Source organism: Coregonus clupeaformis, chromosome 20 (assembly GCF_020615455.1).
Source record: "Coregonus clupeaformis isolate EN_2021a chromosome 20, ASM2061545v1, whole genome shotgun sequence".
NCBI classification, from domain to species: Eukaryota; Metazoa; Chordata; class Actinopteri; order Salmoniformes; family Salmonidae; genus Coregonus; species Coregonus clupeaformis.
The window spans coordinates 57822183-57847163 of NC_059211.1; the positions used below are offsets into that span (position 1 = coordinate 57822183).

Sequence of the window (24981 nt, forward strand, 5' to 3'; positions counted from 1 at the left end):
ACAAATTCAGCTGTGTGTTGGGATATGCGATATAATGGAGTTGGAATCAAGTGAACCTCACAACTTTGTATACGTGGATGGCCCAACCAGCCTGACCAAATGCAGAAGGCGGGGGTCGAATATCACTGTCATAGAGCTACTGTGGATTTGCCCAGGCCAAGTGGGAGGAAATATCACCATGTGAATACTATTTTGAGCATGGTGTCCTAACCCATATCCCCTTTTAGGCGCTATAACATCTAGCATCACAACTTTTTAGAGACTCTCTGCAGGCCTCCTCATCCCCTGATGATAGAGGGTCTCTTTAGAGAGAGATTACAAAGTATGTAGTCATTTGTGATAATGTGAGTTTCCATCGATCAAACATCGCAAAGGCAATGGTTTGTGACCCACCCGAGGATCTCAGAATTCCTCCCCACCTTATTCACCCATTCCTTGAACCCAATTGAGAGTTCTTTTCAGCATGGGAGGTGGAAGGTGTACTGATCGTCAGCCACACACACAGATGACCCTGCTGGCTGCAATGGATGCAGCATGTGAGGATTACCACAGTAGACGCCTGCAGAGGATGGATAAGGCATTCAAAAGATTCTCCATTGTGAATGAAGGGAAATATCCAGTGTGATGTGGATGAGAAGATTGGGCTGACAGACAGGAACGTCTGGATGTGTAGAGACAGCACTAGAACAGCATGGTGGTGTGCAAGTGTCTTCATGGTGGTGAGTTCCTGTGTTTCTTTCCAATTTAGTTTTTTTTCCTTTGTGCCCCTTAAGGTTGTCAGTCTCTTTCAATCAATAACCCACACACAGTAATATGTAAATAGTACTGCTTGAAATTGATATATGCATAGAAGTGCAGCCTTGGCCATTTTCAATACAGTAACTGTCATCCAAACTGTAGCCTAAGTTTACATCAGGTAATACTGTCAGATCTAAAGTTCCATTGACAACATGCCTAAACATTTTGACAACCTTGCGTGAACAATGACTCAATGACTTGTCATTCTGATGACACTGACATGATCATTGGCATGAATATTTACTTTTGAGAGATGTACCAAGGATTTTTAGTGACCGAATAGCTTTAGAAACTTATATATATTGTATATTGGTTTGTACAAATTGTTCTGAGAAATGCACTATTATTTTGCACATAGTGGGGATGATGGAAAAACGCACCAAAGCGACTGAGAAAAAAACTGTAAGTGTGAGAATCCAGGCAATTGGTGGCTGACTAAATACTTTTTTTCCCACTGTAGATAGATAGATAGATAGGATAGATAGATAGAATGGTTTAGGATTGCCTGTTTTTCTCTGCTTTACAGTTTGTGCTCAAGTACACATCATCCTGATTAGTAACCGATGGACACATCACCACAGGGCAACCACTGGGGAATAGGGACGGCTGAGATGCTCAACTGAATATTTCTCAGAGCTGGTTGCACAACCATCCAAATAACCATCTGAAAATTCCTGGGTAAAAATGAATGCATACAATGGGAGGAAAATGTACTAGGGCTGCCTATACAGTACCACTTACATGTGCAGAATGTGTTTATAATGTGCATGTGTGATGATGCTTTTAATAGAGTGTGTGTGTGTGTGTGTGTTCATGTGTGTGTGTTCATGTGTGTGTGTGTTTATATTTGTGTCTGTGTGTGTCATCAGTGTCCCAGGGGAAGTTAAGGGGTTTGCAGGACACCTCTGAGAAAGTGTTTGAACCTGCTGGAGGCGCTGATGACAGAATTACGCACTGGTCATTCACCAGCGAGATAAACACGCCATTAATCTTCTGTTGTCAGGTGGGATCCCAGTGTCCACCAGAGACTGTTCAAACGGCCCCACATGGCAGTGGAACTCCCCCTCACCAGGCAGGCTAACTGGCTGGAGTGTCAGGATCCAATACTTTGAGATTGTCAGACAAGTAGTTATCAGCCATGGGAGACTGGGGGAGATGAATGGTGGGTTTTGGGTGTTGTAGGTGCTGATCAATGGTCAAAATGGAGGCTTGTGTTGATGTGGGGCCATGACTGTAAGTGTGTATGGGGAGTGCCGATATTATGAGGCTTTGGGTGAGGATGTTTTGTGTTATGCTGTGTAATGAAAAAGAATTTTAATGTGTGGGGTTTTTTCTTTGTCTATGTGTGTACGTGCAATGAAAGTTGGTTCAGCAGTGTACAAAGGCTATAGATGTATCGTGCTACTTCGTACCATGTGGTAATGGACTCTGAGGATCTGCCTGTGGGGGGGGGTAATGGGGAGGGAGGGAGTTCCTCGGCACCAGGCCTTGCTGAATGCTATAACATATCAGAGGCTTTCCCGTCATAAACCTAACGACGCAGCAGACTGAGCCTGGATTTAGGCTTTTCCCCACTGCTGACACCAACACCAATAAAACGCATGCATGTTTGGAATGTGAGCACATGATTCTGTGGAAAAGAACAGCAACAGACAGATCACCACAGAGAAGCCTTGAACACCTCACCAAAGCAGTTATATGATCGGTTGGGTTAGACTCTCTCTCAGAACCAGACCCAGAGTAGATTACAGTGCTGTGATTCTGGCCTGGCTAGAGCACAGCCCCATGTGTAGACTCAGAGACACAGGAAGTGAGTGATTCATTAGGGGCCCGGTCTTTCTGTTTGCCGAGATGCAGAGTGATTGGTGGGTGTCCCAGTTCCGGTGAGAGCCTGGATAGGAGGCTAGATGATACATGGGACGGTGACTGTCAGAGTGTTTACACCGGGTCAGCACAGACAGCAACAGTCCCAGACATAATCCATACCAGGGTGATGTTGGGTCGGTTTACCAGGCTCAGAAAAGAGGGAGACCCCAAACCCAAAGGCTGAAAGTCTAGAAGAGGAAAGAGAGAGAGAGAGAGAGAGAAGAGAGAGAGAGAGAGAGAGAGAGAGAGAGAGAGAGAGAGAGAGAGAGAGAGAGAGAGAGAGAGAGAGAGAGGGAGAGAGAGAGAGAGAGAGAGAGAGAGGGAGAGAGAGAGAGAGAGAGAGAGAGAAAGTCAGAAGAGTTAGCCTACTTGAAAATTGAAGAAAGTTTGTTGAGAGAGAAAACAATAAAGGAGCTAGAGAATGTTTTCAGGTCACCCAGTAAAATACTACTGAGTAAAAGTCTAAAAGTATTTGGTTTTAAATATACTAAGTAGAAAGTAAACGTAATTACTAGAAATAAACTCAAGTATCAAAAGTAAAAGTACAACTTTTCATGTTTTTAAAATTTACGGATAGTCAGACATCATTTACAAACTTAGCATTTGTGTTTAGTGAGTTTACCAGATCAGAGTCAGTAGAGATGACCAGGGATGTTCTCTTGATAAGTGCGTGAATGGACCATTTTCCTGTCCTGCTAAGCATTCAGAATGCAACAAACAGTTGAAGTCGGAAGTTTACATACACTTAGGTTGAGTCATTAAAACTCATTTTTCAACCACTCCACAAATTTCTTGTTAACAAACTATAGTTTTGGCAAGTCGGTTAGGACATCTACTTGTGCATGGCACAAAGTAATTTTTCCAACAATTGTTTACAGACAGATTATTTCACCGTTAAAATTAACGTATCACAGTTCCAGTGGGTCAGAAGTTTACATACACTAAGTTGACTGTGCCTTTAAACAGCTTGGAAAATTCCAGAAAATGATGTCATGGCTTTAGAAGCTTCTGATAGGCTAATTGACATCATTTGAGTCAATTGGAGTTGTACCTGTGGATGTATTTCAAGGCCTACCTTCAAACTCAGTGCCTCTTTGCTTGACATCATGGGAAAATCAAAAGAAATCTGCAAGACCTCAGAAAAAAAAATAGTAGACCTCCACAAGTCTGGTTCATCCTTGGGGAGCAATTTCAAACGCCTGAAGGTACCACGTTCATCTGTACAAACAATAGTACGCAAGTATAAACACCATGCGATCACGCAGCTGTCATACCGCTCAGGAAGGAGACGCGTTCTGTCTCCTAGAGATGAATGTACTTTGATGTGAAAAGTGCAAATCAATCCCAGAACAACAGCAAAGGACCTTTGAAGATGCTGGAGGAAACCAGGTACAAAAGTATCTATATCCACAGTAAAACAAGTCCTATATCGCGAAACCTGAAAGGCCTCAGCAAGGAAGAAAGCAACTGCCCCAAAACTGCCATGAAAAAAGCCAGACTACGGTTTGCAACTGCACATGAGGACAAAGATCGTGACTTTTGGAGAAATGTCCTCTGGTCTGATGAAACAAAAATAGAACTGTTTGGCCATAATGATCATCGTTATGTCTGGAGGAAAAAGGGGAAGGCTTGCAGGCCGAAGAACACCATCCCAACCGTGAAGCACGGGGGTGGCAGCATCATGCTGTGGGGGTGTGCTTTGCTGCAGGAGGACTGGTACACTTGACAAAATAGATGGCATCATGAGGAAGGAAAATGATGTGGATATATTGAAGCAACATCTCAAGACATCAGTCAGAAGTAAAATCTTGGTCGCAAATGGGTCTTCAAATGAACAATGACCCCAAGCATACTTCAAAGTTGTGGCAAAATGGCTTAAGGACAACAAAGTCAAGGTATTGGAGTGGCCATCACAAAGCCCTGACCTCAATCCTATAGAAGGAGGCCTACAAACCTGACTCAGTTACACCAGCTCTGTCAGGAGGAATGGGCCAAAATTCACCCAACTTATTGTGGGAAGCTTGTGGAAGGCTACCCGAAACATTTGACCCAAGTTAAACAATTTAGAAGGCAATGCTACCAAATACTAATTAAGTGTATGTAAACTTCTGACCCACTGGGAATGTGATGAAAGAAATAAAGCTGAAATAAATCATTATCTTCTATTATTCTGACATTTTACATTCTTAAAATAAAGTGGTGATCCTAACTGACCTAAAACAGGGATTTTTACTAGGATTAAATGTCAGGATTGTGAAAACTGAGTTTAAATGTATTTGGCTAAAAGGTGTGTAAACTTCTGACTTCAACTGTACTTTTGGGTGTCAGGGAAAATGTATGGAGTAAAAAGTACACTATTTTCTTTAAGTATGTAGTGAAGTAAAAGTACAAGTTGTCAAAAATATAAATAGTAAAAGTACAGATACCCCAATAAACTACTTAAGTAGCACTCTAAAGTATTTTTACTTAAGTACTACCACTGCTAATAAGTCATGTCAGATGCTCCAGCAATGGTACATGGACATTACAGCCTCCAGTTCCTTATCACCTCCCCGAGAGAGATGGGAGTGGTGGGGTTTGTTAGACCTCCTAGTCGGACCCTGCAGAGGTGTGGGATTGGCTCAGGAGGGCACTGTTTTCAGAGCCACCAGTGTCATTTCAGCCCATAGCTCATTATTATGATCCTGTAGCAGGGGCATTGAGGCCCAGTAACACCTGGCAAATAATTAACACATCATTATTTCTGTCTCTCATTTAGACAAGCAGCAGAGTCACAATCATGGCTATCATCTTCATCATCTGCTTCTTCGTCATCATCATCATCATCCATCATCATCATCATCATCGTCATTGTCAGTTGTGGTATCCAGACAGTCCCCTCCAAATCTTCACTCAGAAAGTTGACTAGCAGAAAGACCTAGGTAATTATCCTGGCTACACGTTTATTGGGCCTTGAGATGAGATCCTGTACAGTAGGGGATTATGTTATTCTCTGTAGCACCTGACTTGGAAGAGCAGATTGTAGGGCTGATGGGAGGAAGGGTGATTGTGACTGATAGAGAGGTCATCCACATTTCAAGCGGGTCCCCATCACACTCCTCTGTTCTGGGAGCCGGGTCACCTCTCAGGGGAGTCGCCACAGACAGCCCTGTCTGCAGCCCGGATCCCAGATCCTGGCCCTTTCCACCATCACCAAGATAGTGATTGGCCTGTCACAGGGATGTGACTTTATTACTCCGAATCAAGTTAAGATTTCTGATTATAATTAGCTCTCGTGGACAGATTCTCGAGGACAGATGAAACGAGCGAGAATCTGTCAAGGCTCACGTAGAGAACTGTAAGTATTACGAGCAGCAGTAGTTCCCTGGTTTTGGTTTCTTTATTGATTATTTGGACAAATGAGAGATTGGGCGAAAGGCAGTGCTGAAACTGGTGCAGTGATTTAAGCATGTGCGGATGATAAACGGTTTCTACTAAAATCTCACAGCCATAAAGTCAAAATTGGCTATATTGTAAAAATGTCGCTCAGTGCATGAAAACACAGGTGAAATTAAAAAGAAGGGAGGGGTTTGGTCTAGAGTTTCCGTTTGTGAGGGAGGAGACTTCTCATCCTTCCTTTGCACAAAGGAATCACTGGTGTTAACGGTCTTCCCCAAAAGTAAAACAGGGAAATTACAAACTTTTTTGCTAGAGAATTTTACTTCTGGGTAACCAAGATTAGATGATGATAGATTTTTTAACTAACACACTGTTACATTGACCATGAAGACATACTGAAGTAGCACATCTGTGAAACTTTAATAATAACTGTTTTATTGTTTTACACATCAACACATCAATTCCACATTGAGAAAGTCACTGAGTCCATTGAGTCAAGTTATTTTGGTCCTAAAACAATACTCCTGGCTCCCTAATATCATTCCCAAAATAATCTGACTGTAGTATATTGTTTAAATTAACAAACAACAGTACTGTCTCTGCATTTATAATCAGCGCCAAATTTCCATATTTCCGCTCCACTGCGCTCCTTAAATCCATTGGGGTTACAAAGGGGACAAATGCTGAATAATCATTTTATCTTTGAAGACTGCTTGGTTATTTTTAAACTCTATATTAATCTGTGCCTAAGATTAATTTCAAAGGTGTCAGTAATGAATCAGCAAGATTATAAAATCAAAACAAACCAAAAAACTGTTGCTGCACTAAACTTTTTGAAGAGGAAGTATGCTATATATTGAAATTGTATTAAAGAGTGTTTTGCTGACCAGTTGATTAGATCGTTGCATCACATGGGAACAAGCTCTCAGGTATCCTCTCTCACGGGTTAAAGAGGCATCATTGTCGATGTTTTTGTCGGGTTGAAGAGACATCATTGACACCACTGGTAATTACTTCAATGGCTCTCTTTAGGAAACAATTTAGCATTCCACTGGCAAGACACTGGGTCCACTGAAGCACAGCAGCATAAGCTCAAATAAAATAAAATAAACAGTGCACAACCCAGGAAAAATATCCACACGTCATAATCAGTCATTAACAGCTAGGTGTGTGTTTGTAGGTCAACTTTTAATAATGACTTATCACTGTCTGTGGTTAAGGGCAAAAAATACTGTCAATGAACAAAGCTTAGAAAGTGAAAGCTTCTTCATGCTCAGATTCTGTCCCACAGAATAACGATAGAGGGCAGTATTTCCTTTTACAATCCAGCTTTGACTGTGGCGGTCTAGCTGGATAGTGAGATGGCCCTCTACACACACAGTCGCTGGGTTCATACAAAATGTAAACAATTAAAGTCAGGTATTTTTGAACCAAATGTTTTTGCATATTATATGTTTTACTTTATAACGAGCTGTTATATTATATTATTTGTGAAAGTGATTATTATTTTGTTCTAACTAACCAGGTCTTGATATTTAATTTTGTGTGAGCCATTATAGTCAGAGTCCAAAGGATGTTGCAATAGATAGATTGTAACACAATTTGCTACTACCACATATTTATTACTGACATCATTATTTGTTTTATTTCAATGCAATGTTTGCTGACTCGACAGGTTCAGAAGTCACACAAACAGAGCTGTCCATGTATATCCCGTGCTCCTCTGTGTGGTTACCCAGTCATCTGATTATATGTTCTCAGCCAGCATGAAAAATAGCCTATGACATGTAGATGCAGATTTATAGCACAGTCAGCAACATGCTTGACAATAAACAATCCCTTAATAATGCTCAGTGTAAGCAGATACTTTCAGATAGTGAATGAATTTCAATCCACAGTTTGAATACATCAGAAGAGGTCTGATGTACCTTTAGGTAGGTTGATGGATTAAGATGGAGATGCTGATTGACAGGTATAATCAGGAGATTGACACCAGATTGTGTCCTGACTAGGATGAGGACGTCACCACCTGTCCATCTCATTTAAATATGGATTCTGACATCCCCACTCTTTTCCTGCATTCTGCTCGTTCTGACTCACTCCTTCCATCTGTGCACCCTCCCGTTGAAACAACATAATTAACTCACTATTACCTCAGTCAGAACCTCTGCTTGGTGTGTTAAACACTGCCCAGGAACATAGCTGATAACAGTACCACTTGAAAGTGAAAAATGTTAAGACTTTTATCTTCATGGTCAAGGACAAAACATGTTCCTTCTCATACAAGTGTGTGTGTACTGCTCCTACACGGCTGGTGGAGTTAATTAACTACTCTTACTGATTTAGTATCCTAATGGGTTTAAACCTTTCTCCTGAACTGAGGATGAGAACAATTGTTCTTTAGAACCCTTATTCCAGCTGCAGGTCCTTCATATGATCTCTTTTTCAGAGTTTATTTGATGTTTCAGCCTTTCTCTCGCTCTTCAGGAGGTGTTTTTGTCTCTGAGTGTGTCTGTCTCTCTTAAGGAACTTGCTAAGAGCGCTGCAGTCTTTGTAAGCTGCCTCATTTACCAAGAGTGCCTCTGTCCCCTCCTGGCCCTCACAGCCACGCCAGCACACAGTGCAGCCTGGGAGTGATACAGTTATGGAACTAGAATTGTTATGTAAACAAAAAGAATATAACAGAAATCGGATCAAGAATCATGACTGTACTGGCTCAAACATGTCTCACACTGTTGACATTCTCTTTCAGAAGATCTTTGCCAGGCCGTGATATGGCTTTGATTATGTAAAAATTACATTATCAGACAAATGTGTACTATACTAGCCCTCCAAAAGGGGACACAATCAATCAATCAATCAATCAAATGAGTTTATAAAGCCCTTTTACATCAGCAGATGTCACAAAGTGCTATACAGAAACCCAGCCTAAAACCCCAAACAGCAGGCAATGCAGATGTAGAAGCACTGTGGCTAGGAAAAACTCCCTAGAAAGCAGAAACCTAGGAAGAAACCTAGAGAGGAACCAGGCTCTGAGGGGTGGCCGGGTGGAAATTATAACAGTACATGGCCATTAAGGCCAGATTTTTCTCCAAGATGTTCAAACGTTCATAGATGACCAGCAGGGTCAAATAATAATCACAGTGGTTGTAGAGGTTGCAACAGGTCAGTACATCAGGAGTAAATGTCACTTGGCTTTTTATAGCCGGGCATTTAGAGGTTGAAATAGCAGGTGCAGTAGAGAGAGAGAGTTGAAACAGCACGTCTGGTGAACAGGTCAGGGTTCCATAGCCGCATGCAGAAAAGTGGAAAATGGAGAGAGAGCATACTTAAAGTCACACAGGACATCGGATAAGACAGGAGAATAACACCAGACTGACCCTAGCCCCCCGGCACATAGACTATTGCAGCATAGATACTGGAGGCTGAGACAGGGGGGGTCGGGAGACACTGTGACCCCGTCCGATGTTACCCCCGGACAGGATATAACCCCACCCACTTTGCCAAAGCACAGCCCCCACACCACCAGAGGGATATCAACAGACCACCAACCTACTACCCTGAGACAAGTCTGAGTATAGCCCACGAAGGTCTCCTCCACTGCACGAGCCCAAGCGGGCGACAAACTGGACAAGTGATGCACCCCTCCTAGGGACGGCATGGAAAGCACCAGTGAGCCAGTGACTCAGCCCCTGTAATAGGGTCAGAGGAAGAGAATCCCAATGGAGAGACAGGAACCGGCCAGGCAGAGACAGCAAGGGCGGTTTGTCGCACCAGTGCCTTTCCGTTCACATTCGCACCCCTGGGCCAGACTACACTCAATCATAGGACTTACTGAAGAGATGAGTCTTCAGTAAAGACTAAAAGGTCGAGACCGAGTCTATGTCTCTCACATGGATAGGCAGACCATTCCATAAAAATTGAGCTCTACAGGAGAAAGCCCTGCCTCCAGCTGTTTGCTTAGAAATTCTAGGGACAATAAGGAGGCCTGTGTCTTGTGACCGTAGCGTACGTGTAGGTATGTACGGCAGAACCAAATCGGAGAGATAGGTAGGAGCAAGCCCATGTAATGCTTTGTATGTTAGCAGTAAAACCTTGAAATCAGCCCTAGCCTTAACAGGAAGCCAGAGGCTAGCACTGGAGTAATATGACAGCCAAGATTCTAGCAGCCGTGTTTAGCACTAATTGAAGTTTATTTAGTGCTTTATCTGTGTAGCCGGAGAGTAGAGCATTGCAGTGGTCTAATCTAGAAGTGACAAAAGCATGGATTAGCTTTTCTGCATCATTTTTGGACAAAAGGTTTCTGATTTTTGCAAGAGTTACAAAGATGGAAAAAAGCTGTCCTTGAAGTATTCTTGATATGTTAGTCAAAAGAGAGATCAGGGTCCAGAGTAACGCCGAGGTCCTTCACAGTTTTTTTTAGACAACAAGATTAATTGTCAGATCCAGCAGAAGATATCTTTGCTTCTTGGGACCTAGAACTAGCATCTCTGTTTTGTCCGAGTTTAAAAGTAAAGAATTTGCCGCTATCCACTTCCTTATGTCTGAAACACATGCTTCTAGGGTAGGCAATTTTATGAGTCCTGGCATGCAGGTTGACACCAAAATCGAAATGTAGAGCTGTGTGTCGTCCGCATAGCAATGAAAGTTAACATTGTGTTTCCGAATGACATCACCAAGAGGTAAAATATATAGTAAAACAATAGTGGTTCTAAAACTGAACCTTGAGGAACACCGAAACATGATTTGTCAGAGGACAAACCATTCACAGAGATGAACTGATATCTTTCCGACTGATAAGATCTAAACCAGGCAAGAACTTGTCCGTGTAGACAAAATAAGGTTTCCAATCTCTCCAAAATAATGTGGTGATCGATGGTGTCATTAGCAGCACTAAGGTCTAGGAGCACGAGGACAGATGCAGAGCTTTGGTCTGACGCCATTAAAAGGTAATTTACCACCTTCACGAGTGCGGTCTTAGTGCTATGATGGGGTCTAAAACCAGACTGAAGCGTTTCGTATACATTTTTTGTCTTCAGGAAGGTAGTGAGTTGCTGCACAACAGCTTTTTATAAAATGTTTGAGAGGAATGGGAGATTCGATATAGGCCGATAGTTTTTTACATTTTCTGGGTCAAGGTTTGGCTTTTTCAAGAGAGGCTTTATTACTGCCACTTTTAGTGAGTTTGGTACACATCCAGTGGACATGGAGCCATGTATTATGTTCAACATAGGAGGGCCAAGCACAGGAAGTAGCTCTTTCAGTAGTTTAGTTGGAATAGGGTCCAGTATGCAGCTTGGATGTAGAACATGGTCCTATGGCCTTGAAGGTAAATCAGTTATCATCTCTACTCACTGTGACATAATTCTGAAGCTAGTGTTCCTCCCCCTCTCAGTGCTGCTCTAACTTTTAAGTCACCTTTCAGCCCTGTTTATGTGTACTTTTTATGTATAAACCCACCTCAACCACTCCAGTACATTGAATAAGGTACTGGCACTGGCCTGTATATACTTGCATTTAGGCTAGTGGAAATGCCTCCAACAAATGTTGATACCCCTACCTGAGGTAGAACAAAACACAACCATGTTTTTTCACATATCTAATGTCTCCCATTTATGAAATGGATGGTTGTGTAAAAATATTTAAAACAAATATTTTACTGCACCCCCTAAATTCAAAAAGTGCAGAATAATGCCTGGCTGGAGGTGGGATGGGCCACATAAACACATGTAACACAATATCGCAAGCTCTGATATTGCTCAAATTTGTAATACAAGTAGTCAGTTGTCTGCCCTACATACACAAACAAACATCATTAGGATATCTCAATGCATCTTGGAAATATAGACCTGTAAACACAGAGATACAATAGGCAAAGATATCAAGTATTAACAATTGATGAATGTAAGCTTTACCTTTTGGTAACTGGTTAATAGTTCAGCTTTACAGCATGATTGAAATTTAAAGGCAACATTCCCGCTTTAGCGGAGACTGCATTCACGGTAAACGCTGCATATGTCAGCTCAATCTGAAATTACCTTTACATTTATATCACGTAATCTGTTACAGATTGAATAGAGCCCTAGGACTATGAGTGGCACTACTATGCCTCTTTTGTGTTTGAATAGCTGAAGCCAACTAGCTTTTCAATGTGTGTTTATGTTTTTCCCAACACAAGCATACATTAGCATAACCAAGTTACAGTAAAGAAATCAGTCAGCCACTCTAGTAGCGTATATGTACAGCTCTAACATTTCCCCTCTTTTCCCCACTGAAACTAAGTGTGCAAGGTTGATTCAAAGTCTTTGAGATGACCAGGACATGCGTGTGTCCTAACAGGGTGAGGAGACAAAGCAGCCAGTAGTGGTTGTAGTTCTGGGGCAAAAATACAAATAAAATACAAGGGTCAACTCAGATAGTCCGTGTAGCCATTATGTTAGCTATTTAGCAGTCTTATAGCTTGGGGATAGAAGCTGTTACGGAGCCTGTTGGTGTCAGACTTGATGCACCTGTACCGCTTGCCGTGCGGAAGCAGAGAGAACAGTCTATGGCTTGGGTGATTGGAGACTTTGACGATTTCCCAGGCCTTCCTTTCACACCGCCTGATATAGAGGTCCTGGATGGCACGGAGCTCGGCCCCAGTGATGTACTGGGCTGTCCGCACCACCCTCTGTAGCGCCATGCGATCAAGGGTGGTGCTGTTGCCATACCAAGCAGTGATGCAACCAGTCAACCTCAATGGTGCAGCTGTAGAATCTTTTGAGGATTTGAATGCCCATGCCAAACTTTTAGGGGCCTCTTGTTTGCCATAGATGGCATTATGTCCTTATAGGAACAGTTTCCCAGACCAATACATGAGCATCCATAGCATGAGAGCTCATTCTTCACATGCGAGTCCAGTTCAGGTGTCACATGGGCTGGCCAGACATGGGGGGTAGCAAAATAGGTACATATGAGGCAATGCATGCCAGGACTTTCCAGATGTCATTTTGGCTGTTGAATGGCCTCCTGACATGTGGCAGTCCAGTTCGGTGGTGTCTCTGTCTCTAGCAACTGCCAGAGGGGGGACTGATGGTGGAGTGGGCCTATCAAGGACAGTTCTGGGCTATTCAGGATGGCATTGACACTGGAGAGGTGTGTTGGTTCAATGTGGTCAACACCTGCCTTATGAGCTTGTCATCTATGTGGTCACCAAGTCAAAATGTTCGGCAACTCCAGGACAGACTGGGAGATTCAGGATTGCATTGACATTGGATAGGCACAATTCCTATGATATGTGAAGGCCAACTAAGTTGATGGCATTTATTGTCAATGAGTGTCAGGTTGAGTTGGTTTATTGTATGCGCTTGTTATCATGTGTGGTTGCATCCACCCCATACACCATAATGTCACCTAGTCAACATATACGGCAACTCCAGGGCAGACAGCCAGGATGGTGGACATGACTTTTTGTAAAAAGCAAGGTATCAGCTCAACCCAAACAGCGGAAGAGTGCACCGGAACATCCCAATGCAGTGAGCCAGTGGAATTTCATGTTGGATTCAGGCAGCCGTATTGGACTAGCAATGAGGTGACTTAAGATCCCAATTTTGGAGGTGCAAGTTATACCACAGTTGGTATACCGCAAGTTGTAGAGCTAGGGTGAGGGTGCCCAGGTTTCTCTTTCTTTTCGTTGGAGCGCCGAGTTGCCTCATTTATCCTCAAAGAGGCTCGTAACTTGGAATACTAAGCAGTCTGCTGCCTTTTCTATATCCAGACAATGGTGTTTGAGTGTCATAGGTAGGCCTATTGGATTTCCAACATACACTCTTAGAAAAAAAGGTGCTATCTACAACCTAAAAAGGTTATTCGGCTGTCCCCATAGGAGAACCCTTTGAATAACCCTTTTTGGTTCCAGGTAGAACCCTTTCCACCGAGGGTTCTACATGGAACCCAAAATAGTTCTACCTGGAACCAAAAAGGGTTCTTCCTGGAACCAAAAAGGTTTTTTCTAAGAGTGTGGTTGAATTACACAAAAATGTTATTGAGTTGAGGTCATAAGTACAGTACACAAATATGAACGATGTCTCTCATTTAAAACATGTATAGGAAATGAAATCACAATTTAATGGTATTCTGGCAGCCATATTGGATTTTGGACACCATAATGGATTTGGAGGGGGGGGGGGCTAAAGCAATTGCAAGAGGTTGAACATATAAAATCCACAGAGGAACCTTTGACTGAAAATAAACGTCTCAGTGTGATGAGTGTGATAGAAGGAGTCAGGCGCAGGAGGGTAATCACCGAATGCAGAGTTTATTCCGTCGTACACAAATAGCGCTGGATAGCGACAAATGAAACAGGCACAGGGGAAACTCTACCCTGGCAATACAAGGTAACAGTAGCTCCAACAATAACAGGCACAGGGGAAATATCTACCCCGGCAAATACAAGGTACGAGTAGCTCCACCGAGCTACACTACTCTCACAAATAAACAATCACCCACAAGGACAAGGGGGGCAGAGGGAACACTTATACACAGACTAATGAGGGGATAAGAACCAGGTGTGTGTGATTGACAAGACAAGACAAATGGAATGATGAAGAATGGAGCGGTAGTGGCTAGTAAGCCGGTGACGACGAACGCCGAAGCCTGCCCGAACAAGGAGGGGAGGCAGCCTCTGCGGAAGTCGTGACAGTACCCCCACCTTGACGCGCAGCTCCAGCAGCGCGCTGACCTCGGCCTCGGGGACGGCCAGGAGGACGCGGAGCAGGGCGAGCCGGATGGCAACAGTGGAAGTCCCGCAACAGGGAGGGATCGAGGATATCCCTCACCGGGACACAGCACCGTTCCTCCGGACCGTACCCCTCCCACTCCACGAGGTACTGAAGGCCCCCCACCGAAGCCTCGAATCCAGGATGGAATGGACAGAGTACGCCGGGGCCCCCTCGATGTCCAGAGGAGGTGGAGGAACCTCCCGCACCTCAGACTCCTGGAGCGGACCAACCACCACCGGCCTGAGGAGAGACACATGAAACGAGGGGTTAATACGGTAATCAGGGGGAAGTAATAACCTATAAGTGACCTCGTTGATTCTCCTCAGGACTTTGAACGGCACCACAAAGCGGGGGCTCAGCTTCCGTCAGGCAGAGGGGCAGATTCCCGGTCGAGAGCCAGACCCGACCCCCCGTTACGAAGACCGGGGCCTCACTGCGGTGACGGTCAGCGTTGGCCTTCTGACGACGCACGGCGCGCTGGAGGTGAACGTGGGCAGCATCCCACGTCTCCTCCGCTCGCCGAAACCAGTCATCCACCACAGGAGCCTCGGTCTGGCTCTGGTGCCCCAGTGCCAGATCCGGTTGGTAACCTAAAACACATTGGAATGGCGTTAGCTTAGTAGAGGAGTGGCGGAGTGAGTTCTGGGCATATTCTGTCCATGGCAAGAACAACGACCACTCCCCCGGCCGGTCCTGGCAGTAGGACCGCAGGAACCTACCCACATCCTGATTTACCCGTTCCACCTGCCCATTTGACTTGGGATGGAACCCAGAGGTCAGGCTGACCGAGACCCCCAGACGTTCCATGAATGCTTTCCAAACCTTGGATGGGAACTGGGGACCTCGGTCGTACACTATATCCTCTGGCACCCCGTCGTCCCGGAAGACGTGAGTAAACAAGGCCTCCGCAGTCTGCAGGGCCGTGGGGAAACAGGACAGAGGAAGGAGGCGGCAGGACTTGGAAAAGCGGTCCACAACGACCAGGATGGTGGTGTTACCTTGGGAGAGGGGAAGATCAGTCAAGAAACCAACACTAAGGTGAGACCATGGTCGTTGTGGAACTGGTAAAGGTTGTAACTTACCCACTGGGAGGTGCCTAGGTGCCTTACTCTGGGCGCACACCGAGCAGGAGGAGACGTACACCCTCACGTCCTTAGCCAAGGTAGGCAACCAGTACTTTCCGATCAGGCAGCGCACTGTACGACCGATACCTGGGTGACCAGAGGAGGGTGACGTGTGTGCCCAGAAAATCAGACGATCACGGATAAGAGCAGGCACGTACCGCAGCCCAGCTGGACACTGAGGTGGAGATGGATCTGTGCGTAATGCCTGCTCTATATTCGCGTCCATCGCCCATACTACCGGCGCCACAATGCAGGAGGCCCGGGAGTATGGGAGTGTTGTCTCTGGGCCTCTCCTCTGTGTCATACAGCCGGGACAGTGCGTCTGCCTTCACGTTCTTCGTACCCGGAATGGGCCAGTACCGGGGCTGAGGTGAACAGACCCCGCAGTGTCCTGAAGGCCAGGTCAGCCTCAGCAGACCAGCGGAGCCGGGATGGCCCACCCTTCAACAGGGATGTAATGGGAGCTGCGACCTTGCCAAAGCCCTGGATAAACGTCCAATAGTAGTTGGCAAAGCCAAGGAAGCGCTGCACCTCCTTAACCGTGGTTGGAGTCGGCCAATTACGCACGGCTGAAATGCGATCTCCCTCCATCTCCACACCTGAGGTGGTAATGCGGTATCCGAGGAAGGAGACGGGCTGCTGTAAAAACATACACTTCTCTGCCTTGGCATAATGGTTATTTTCCAACAGTCGGGCCAGCACTTTGCGAACCAGTGACACATGCTCGGCGCACGTAGCGGAATACACCAGGATGTCATCGATGTAGACCACCACACCGCAACCAAGCATGTCCCGAAACACCTCGTTCACAAAGGACTGGAAGACGGATGGAGCATTCATCAAACCGTAGGGCATCACCAGGTAATCATAATGCCCCGTGGTTGTGCTGAATGCTGTCTTCAACTCATCCCCCTCCCGAACACGCACCAGGTTGTATGCACTCCTGAGATCTAGTTTAGTGAAGAAGTGCGCCCCATGCATTGACTCAATCACTGATCGATAATCAATGCACGGGCGCAGATCGCCGTCTTTCTTCTTCACAAAGAAGAAACTCGAGGAGGCGGGTGAAGTGGAGGGACGTATATACCCCTGGCCCAGGGACTCGGTGACATATGTTTCTATAGCCTCCGTTTCAGCCTGCAACAGGGGGTACACATGACTCCTGGGAGGTACAGCATCTACCCGAAGGTTTATCGCGCAATCCCCCGCTCGATGAGGTGGTAATTTAGTCGCTTGCATCTTTGAAAATGCGTGCGCCAAATCGAGGTAATGCAAACGGTGGAGGTACCGTCTGGACTTTCCACCGTGGTTGCACCAACGGAAACACCTAGACACCTACCCTGACACTCTCGCCACCAACCCGTGAGAACCCTCTGCGGCCATGAGAAGGTGGGGTTGTGGAGTGCTAGCCAAGGGATACCTAGTACCACAGGGAAAGCAGGAGACTCAATAATCGAAAAAGTAACCTGCTCACAATGAGTCTCCTGGGTGATCATGGTGACTGGTACAGTGACTTCCTTTACAAACCCGGACCCTAATGGTCGACTATCAAGTGCTCTGATGGGGAGTGGAATGGATAGGGGAACAAATGAAATGCCTTGACGGCGTGAGAATGCCCTGTCCATAAAGTTCCCAGCTGCGCCTGAATCGACTAGCGCCTTACACTGGGGAACTACCAGGTGATCGGGAAAATGGATAGGTAGGGTACAGTGCGCAGCAGAGTGCTCTGAACGAGTGTGGGTGTTCGATACCTGGGGTGAGAGTGAGAGTGCCCTGCCTGCTGCCTCCAGGCTCAAAAGAGCGTTAACTATGACGTGTGGTGCACTGTCCCTTCCTGCCACCAGAGTGGCACTGTCGCTGTCGTCCTCCGCTCTCTCGGATGGCAGCTCCACCCAACTCCATCAGCTCGGGATCTGAGTCGTCCGGGGTGGAAACGGGCAGTCCCCTACCAGGACATCCTCTGGCTGCCAGCAGGTTGTCCAAATGGATGGCCATGTCCACCAGTTTCGTGAAAGTCAACATGGTGTCCCGGCAGCTGGCTCCCGTCGGACGTCCTGCCGCAGATAGCACCGGAAATGGTCGATCAGGGCCCGCTCTTTCCACACGGACCCCGCTGCCAGAGTCCAAAACTCCAACGCGAAGTCCTGTGCGGTCCTCGTCCCCTGCCTCAGGTGGACCAGCCGCTCGCCCGCCTCTCGACCCTCGGGCGGGTGATCGAAGACCGCCCGAAAGAGGCGAGCGAACTCCCGTGAGTCCTCAACGCGGCTCCTCCTCGTTCCAAACCGTTGGCCCACTCAGGGCTTTCCCGAGAGGCAGGAAACGAGGACGGACACCTTCTCCCGCTCCGATGGCGCCGGCCTGATGCTGGAGAAGTAAAGCTCCAGTTGGAGGAGGAATCCTTGGTAGAGCGCCGCCGTCCCGTCGAACACCCGTGGTCGGGATATCTGGATCCCTCCGGGTGCTGGGGTGTAGGTGGCTGGATCCGGTTGACCAGCTGGTCTCGACAGATCGGGTCCTCTCCTCTCCAGGCATTGGACGACCTGAAGAACCCGATCCATCGCTTCCCCCAAGCTGGCCAGCATCGTGGAATGCTCCTGGACCCGTGCCACGACTCCAGGCATGCGCTCTTCTCCCGCTGACTCCATATCAGGTGGGTGATTCTGTGATGAGTGTGATTGAAGGAGTCAGGCGCAGGAGGGTAATCACCGAATGCAGAGTTTATTCCGTCGTACACAAATAGTGCTGGATAGCGACAAATGAAACGGGCACAGGGGAAACTCTACCCTGGCAATACAAGGTAACGATAGCTCCAACAATAACAGGCACAGGGGAAATATCTACCCCGGCAATTACAAGGTACGAGTAGCTCCACCGAGCTACACTACTCTCACAAATAAACAATCACCCACAAGGACAAGGGGGGCAGAGGGAACACTTATACACGGACTAATGAGGGGATAAGAACCAGGTGTGTGTGATTGACAAGACAAGACAAATGGAATGATGAATAATGGAGCGGCAGTGGCTAGTAAGCCGGTGATGACGAACGCCGAAACCTGCCCGAACAAGGAGGGGAGGCAGCCTCTGCGGAAGTCAGTACTTTGTTGAAGCATCTTTGGCAGCGATTACAGTCTCGAGTCTTCTTGGGTATGACGCTACAAGCTTGGCACACCTGTTTTTGGGGATGTCCTACCATTCTTCTCTGCAGATCCTCTCAAGCTCTGTCAGGTTGGATGGGGAGCGTCGCTGCACAGTTATTTTCAGGTCTCTCCAGAGATGTTCGATCAGGTTAAGGTCCGGGCTCTGGCTGGGCCACTCAAGGACATTCAGAGACTTGTCCTGAAGCCACTCCTGTGTTGTCTTGGCTGTGTGCTTAAGGTCGGTGTCCTGTTGGAAGGTGAACCTTCGCCCCAGTTTTCATCAAGGATCTCTCTGTACTTTCTTCATTCATCTTTCCCTTGATCCTGACTAGTCTCCCAGTCCCTGCCGCTGAAAAACATTCCCACAGCATGATGCTGCCACCATCATGCTTCACCGTAGGGATGGTGCCAGGTTTCCTCCAGACCTGACACTTGGCATTCAGGCCAAAGAGTTCAATCTTGGTTTCATCAGACCAGAGAATCTTGTTTCCTTTAGGTGCCTTTTGGCAAACTCCAAGCGAGCTGTCATGTGCTTTTTACTGAGGAGTGGCTTCCGTCTGGCCACGCTACCATAAAGGCCTGATTGGTGGAGTGCTGCAGAGATGGTTGTCCTTCTGGAAAGTTCTCCCATCTCCACAGAGGAACTCTGGAGCTCTGTCAGAGTGACCATCGAGTTCTTGGTCACCTCCCTGACCAATGCCCTTCTCCCCAGATTGCTCAGGGTGGCAGGGCAGCCAGCTCTAGGAAGAGTCTTGGTGGTTCCAAACTTCTTCAATTTAAGAATGATGGAGGCCACTGTGCTCTTGGGGACCTTCAATGCTGCAGAAATTTTTTGGTACCCTTCCCCAGATATGTGCCTCGACACAATCCTGTCTCGGAGCACTACAGACAATTCCTTCTACCTCATGGCTTGGTTGTTGCTCTGACATGCACTGTGAACTTTATATAGACAGGTGTGTGCCTTTCCAAATCATGTCTAATCATTTGAATTTACCACAGGTGGACTCCAATCAAGTTGTAGAAACATCTTAAGGATGACCAATGGCAACAGGATGCACCTGAGCTCAATTTCGAGTCTCATAGCAAAGGGTCTGAATACATATGTAAATAAGGTATTACAGTTTTTTTTAAAGAAATTTGCTAAAATGTCTAAAAACCTGTTTTCACTTTGTCATATGGGGTATTGTGTGAAGATTGATGAGGAACATTTTTTATTTAATCAATTTTAGAATAAGGTTGTAACGTAACAAAATGTGTAAAAAGTCAAGGGGTTTGAATATTTTCCAAATGCACTGTATTTCCAAGATGCATTAAGATTTTTCACAACCATCCATTTCATAAATGAGAGACACGGTTGTTTTTTGTTTTACCTCGGGTAGGGGTATCTAAAAAACTAAAGCCCTTTTTGAGGATTGGCCACTAGACTAATTATCTTGTTTCTTTAACTCACATCGTAGTTTATGTGTGTTTTTTTATTTTTATTATATTTTGTATTACTATCTATATTATCTATATTATTATTATTATTATCACTGCATTGTTGGGAAAGTGCTCTCAAGATAAGAATTTCACTGTACAGTTTTACACCTGTTGTATCCTGTGCACGTGGCAAATAAACGTTGAAACTTAAAACTAACATGATGTTGACATCACTGCACAACGCTAAGCTTGCTTTGAAAAGTTTCCATCCGCTGGACACATTGAGGCCCACATCATCATTATAGTCCGGTATCCAGTATGAGGTGGAGGTCACAGGGTAAAAGGTCAGTTCAGGATAAGGTCAGCCAACAGGGAATGGGTTTCACCTAACCACGACCTTTACAGGCAACCAGGAGAAACACTTACAGCATCAGTCCAAGAGATTAGAAGGCAAATCCCTCTCTTTGTGGTATCTTGCCTCTTTCTCTGACAACACAAATGTGGTACTGTGACAGCTTGTAATTTAATAGGGTTAGTTCTCTGGTGTGTTTAGTATCAGTGTACCCGTGCATGCGTGCGTGTGCTTTTTTCTTACTCTCAAGCACAGTCAGCACAACTTGGACACACACTGCCTCCCTTCAGAATCCAGAGGAGCAGACAGGAAAGACAGAAAGGACAGGACTGACAGGACAGGACCCAGGGAGGGGCAGTGCTCTCAGGATAGCCCCGGTCCAGACTAAACAGCAAACAGACTCCTCACCAGACAGGGACAGTGTTTACACAACTGCGCAAGGCTGAGACAGACATACAGTACAAGAAAAATATACACATGCATATACCTTGCACATATAAACACCAATACTTAACGCTAATAGATAAACAAACCTACATGCATTCATATTTGTAGGCCTACACATAAACACATACATGTAGGTAGGTAGAGCAATGTTTCCTTTGCATAATCAGCGTAATCGCTTCACCATTGAAGAGTTTGCATCTGTGTCTATGTGTTTCAGTCTTTGTGAGAGTATGTGAATTCATCTGAGTGAGCATGTCTTTGTGCCTAGTTGGTCTATCTGCGTGGTTTATCTCCGTGGTCTATCTGTGTGGTCTGTCTATGTGGTCTGTCTGTGTGGTCTGTCTGTGTGGTCTGTCTATGTGGTCTATCTGCGTGGTCTGTCTGTGTGGTCTATCTGCATGGTCTGTCTATGTGGTCTATCTGCGTGGTCTATCTGCGTGGTCTGTCTGTGTGGTCTATCTGCGTGGTGTGTCTATGTGGTCTATCTGTGTGGTCTATCTGTGTGGTCTGTCTATGTGGTCTGTCTGTGTGGTCTGTCTATGTGGTCTATCTGCGTGGTCTATCTGCGTGGTCTGTCTATGTGGTCTATCTGCGTGGTCTATCTGCATGGTCTGTCTATGTGGTCTATCTGCATGGTCTGTCTATGTGGCTCTCTGTGGCTGTCTGCGTGGTCTGTCTGTGTGGTCTATCTGCGTGGTCTGTCTATGTGGTCTATCTGTGTGGTCTATCTGTGTGGTCTATCTGTGTGGTCTGTCTATGTGGTCTGTCTGTGTGGTCTGTCTATGTGGTCTATCTGCGTGGTCTATCTGCGTGGTCTATCTGCGTGGTCTGTCTATGTGGTCTATCTGCATGGTCTATCTGCATGGTCTGTCTATGTGGTCTATCTGCATGGTCTGTCTATGTGGCTCTCTGTGGCTGTCTGCGTGGTCTGTCTATGTGGTCTATCTGTGTGGTCTATCTGTGTGGTCTGTCTATGTGGTCTGTCTGTGTGGTCTGTCTATGTGGTCTATCTGCGTGGTCTATCTGCGTGGTCTATCTGCGTGGTCTGTCTATGTGGTCTATCTGCGTGGTCTATCTGCATGGTCTGTCTATGTGGTCTATCTGCATGGTCTGTCTATGTGGCTCTCTGTGGCTGTCTGCGTGGTCTGTCTATGTGGTCTATCTGTGTGGTCTATCTGTGTGGTCTGTCTATGTGGTCTGTCTGTGTGGTCTGTCTATGTGGTCTATCTGCGTGGTCTATCTGCGTGGTCTATCTGCGTGGTCTGTCTATGTGGTCTATCTGCGTGGTCTATCTGCATGGTCTGTCTGCATGGTCTGTCTATGTGGCTCTCTGTGGCTGTCTGTGGTGTGTGATGTACTATAGGAGGCTCACTGTCATGGGAACCACTCTGTGTCCTGGCACTCTGCCAGTAATCCAAAATCTTTGCTGTTGGTTTAGCCGTTGATCCCTGGAAGTGGTGCGGGAGGATCAGCGATGCATTTGGAGGTACATAAATCATGGGATATGGTCGTTTTTTTATTGCGGTTGCATTTTTCCTCTATCTCTGGAGCGGGTTTGGAGTGGTTCAGCCTGCTATTGTCTGCTGCTCTATGAACGCATTGCTTTATTTCCCCACGCTAAAAAAGGCCTCATCTGAAAGGCCTCTGTGTTTACAGCCTCTATCAACAGACCACACCAGAGTAACAATCTAATCATCACTCCTTTATCATGGTCCGCTCTTACATGCTGAAAAGTCCCACACTTCCAGACATAACTATTTTTATGTACAAGAGGACTAGCTTAAACCTCTATTTGCCAGAAATAAGAGATTTAGCCACAGACACACAGAAAAGCACTTAAACTCTTTGGTTTGTCTAATGACAGCCAGGGTCTAAAAATAATGGTGGCTTGTGTGGAGAACATGGGAAGTGACTATTCATTCCTTAATGTTTTAGCACAGGGAGAATCGAGCTACAGTATTTAGCTATAAAACAGAGGATTTTTTTAGGTGTTACCCAAGGGTTCATTTAGCTGAATTTTATTACTCATCATAGGTTATACACTTTCTTTTTAGGGGCAATAACATTTTACACACAAACCATCCTTTAACTCTGGTTTTGCTAGGTTCCTGTGACTGTGGCTGCACTGCATGCACTTTTCTAAAGTTACTGTATCTCTCTGAACATGGAAGTTGCAGTAAAAGACAGAAAAAATATAGCTTTTGGAGGTAAAGATCATTCACCTGATTAAGTTCTAGTTTTAAAAAGTATTGGCAGCGTTCACACAGAACAGACAGAACAGAGATCTGGTTCCGCCACATCAGTACCAGCGTGTGTCTTTGACCTCCAGGCCTCCAGGCTTATGCTGCCTGCAGCGCTGTCACTCTGTGTGGGGGCGTCCAATATAACCCAGATACACCCCTCCACCCCACCCTACCCCGACCCGCCTGTAATAAAAGTGTTATGAATGTTTGTGTCTTAATTCTGTTCTACTCATGTCTGTGGGTGGCAGAATTAGGCAGGGGGGGTAGAGAGGGGCCATTTAAATAGAAAACCGTGTCCAATTTAACCGAGCTGCTCTAAGCCGATTTTTTAGGGTCACATTGGCACCAATGGGGGATTAGTTTTGTTCAGATCAATGTCTGATTGAGATCTTCCTCTCTCCCATGGCCTCCCTCTGTCCTCGGAGAAAGCTTCCAAAGTCGTGCGATTTGTACTTGGGCGAGAAGAAAGGCTCTCCCCTCCCATTGGACGACAAAGACACATTAACTCAGTTTTGCTGATTTTCTCTCCTCCGGCAGTAAAGCTCCCGGCCTAAAGGATCAAACGTATGAAGATATGACGAATGATGGCACCCCCACGCCTCCCTGTCCTGACTGGAGATCAGCTGTTAGTTCTACAGCTACTGTTGCAGAGGTGCAAAACAGGTGTCTGCAGCAAGTGTGTCAGTCTCCAAGTATGCCTGTGAGTATTTTGTCTGGAGAATGATGTCTATGGTAAGTATATGTGTGATATGCCGTTACATGTTTATGTGACAGTCTGTCGACCATGTGCTGTCACATTGAGGGAAAATTTGGCTTTACCTCCCACAGGGTCGTCAGATAACTTGAAACCATACCTCCGCTGTCTAGTAATGCCAAGCAGGCACAGTCCATGACATGTCAACATAACTCTATACACTGGAGGGAGCAGAATGGGTTCAACAGCCCACAGTTCATATGCTTCTATATCTAAGGTATAGGTGGCAGTATAGGCTACATCCACTGGTATGTATGTTGCCATGGTTAAAGTACCAGGGGAGTGCTGTATGTTCATCCATACTGTATCTCAAAGCTCAACGTGTCATTATCCATAGTCAGAAACAAACAAATAAACATACAAACTAACAGAGCAAACCTTGGTGGCGTTGTTGGTTTTCTGAACGACACTAATCCGTTTTTCCTTCCGTCTGTCCTCCGACCAAACACACTCTCATTACCAAAATAAAAGACTAAATCACAAATGTGTCAGATGGATCGTCCACTCTCAGTATTGTGTACACAAACACACAAGCTCCGCTCACCAAGGGTGAGATGGAAGGGATACACAAATGTGTTTACTCTGAATGTTTCCCAGCAACGCAAACATCAGCAAGCTGGAATATTTGAATAATTTGTCCCCTGATTGTTCATCTCAGTAAATATTAAGCTGACAGGAAGATATGTTGTACATTGTCAAGA

At 45.7% G+C, this 24981-nt stretch overlaps 1 pseudogene; it reads left to right on the plus strand.

Moving 5' to 3' along the window:
- The first annotated feature begins 2025 nt into the window (after window positions 1–2025).
- LOC123481506 overlaps window positions 2026–24981 on the plus strand; it is a 25122-nt pseudogene continuing 2166 nt past the window's right edge.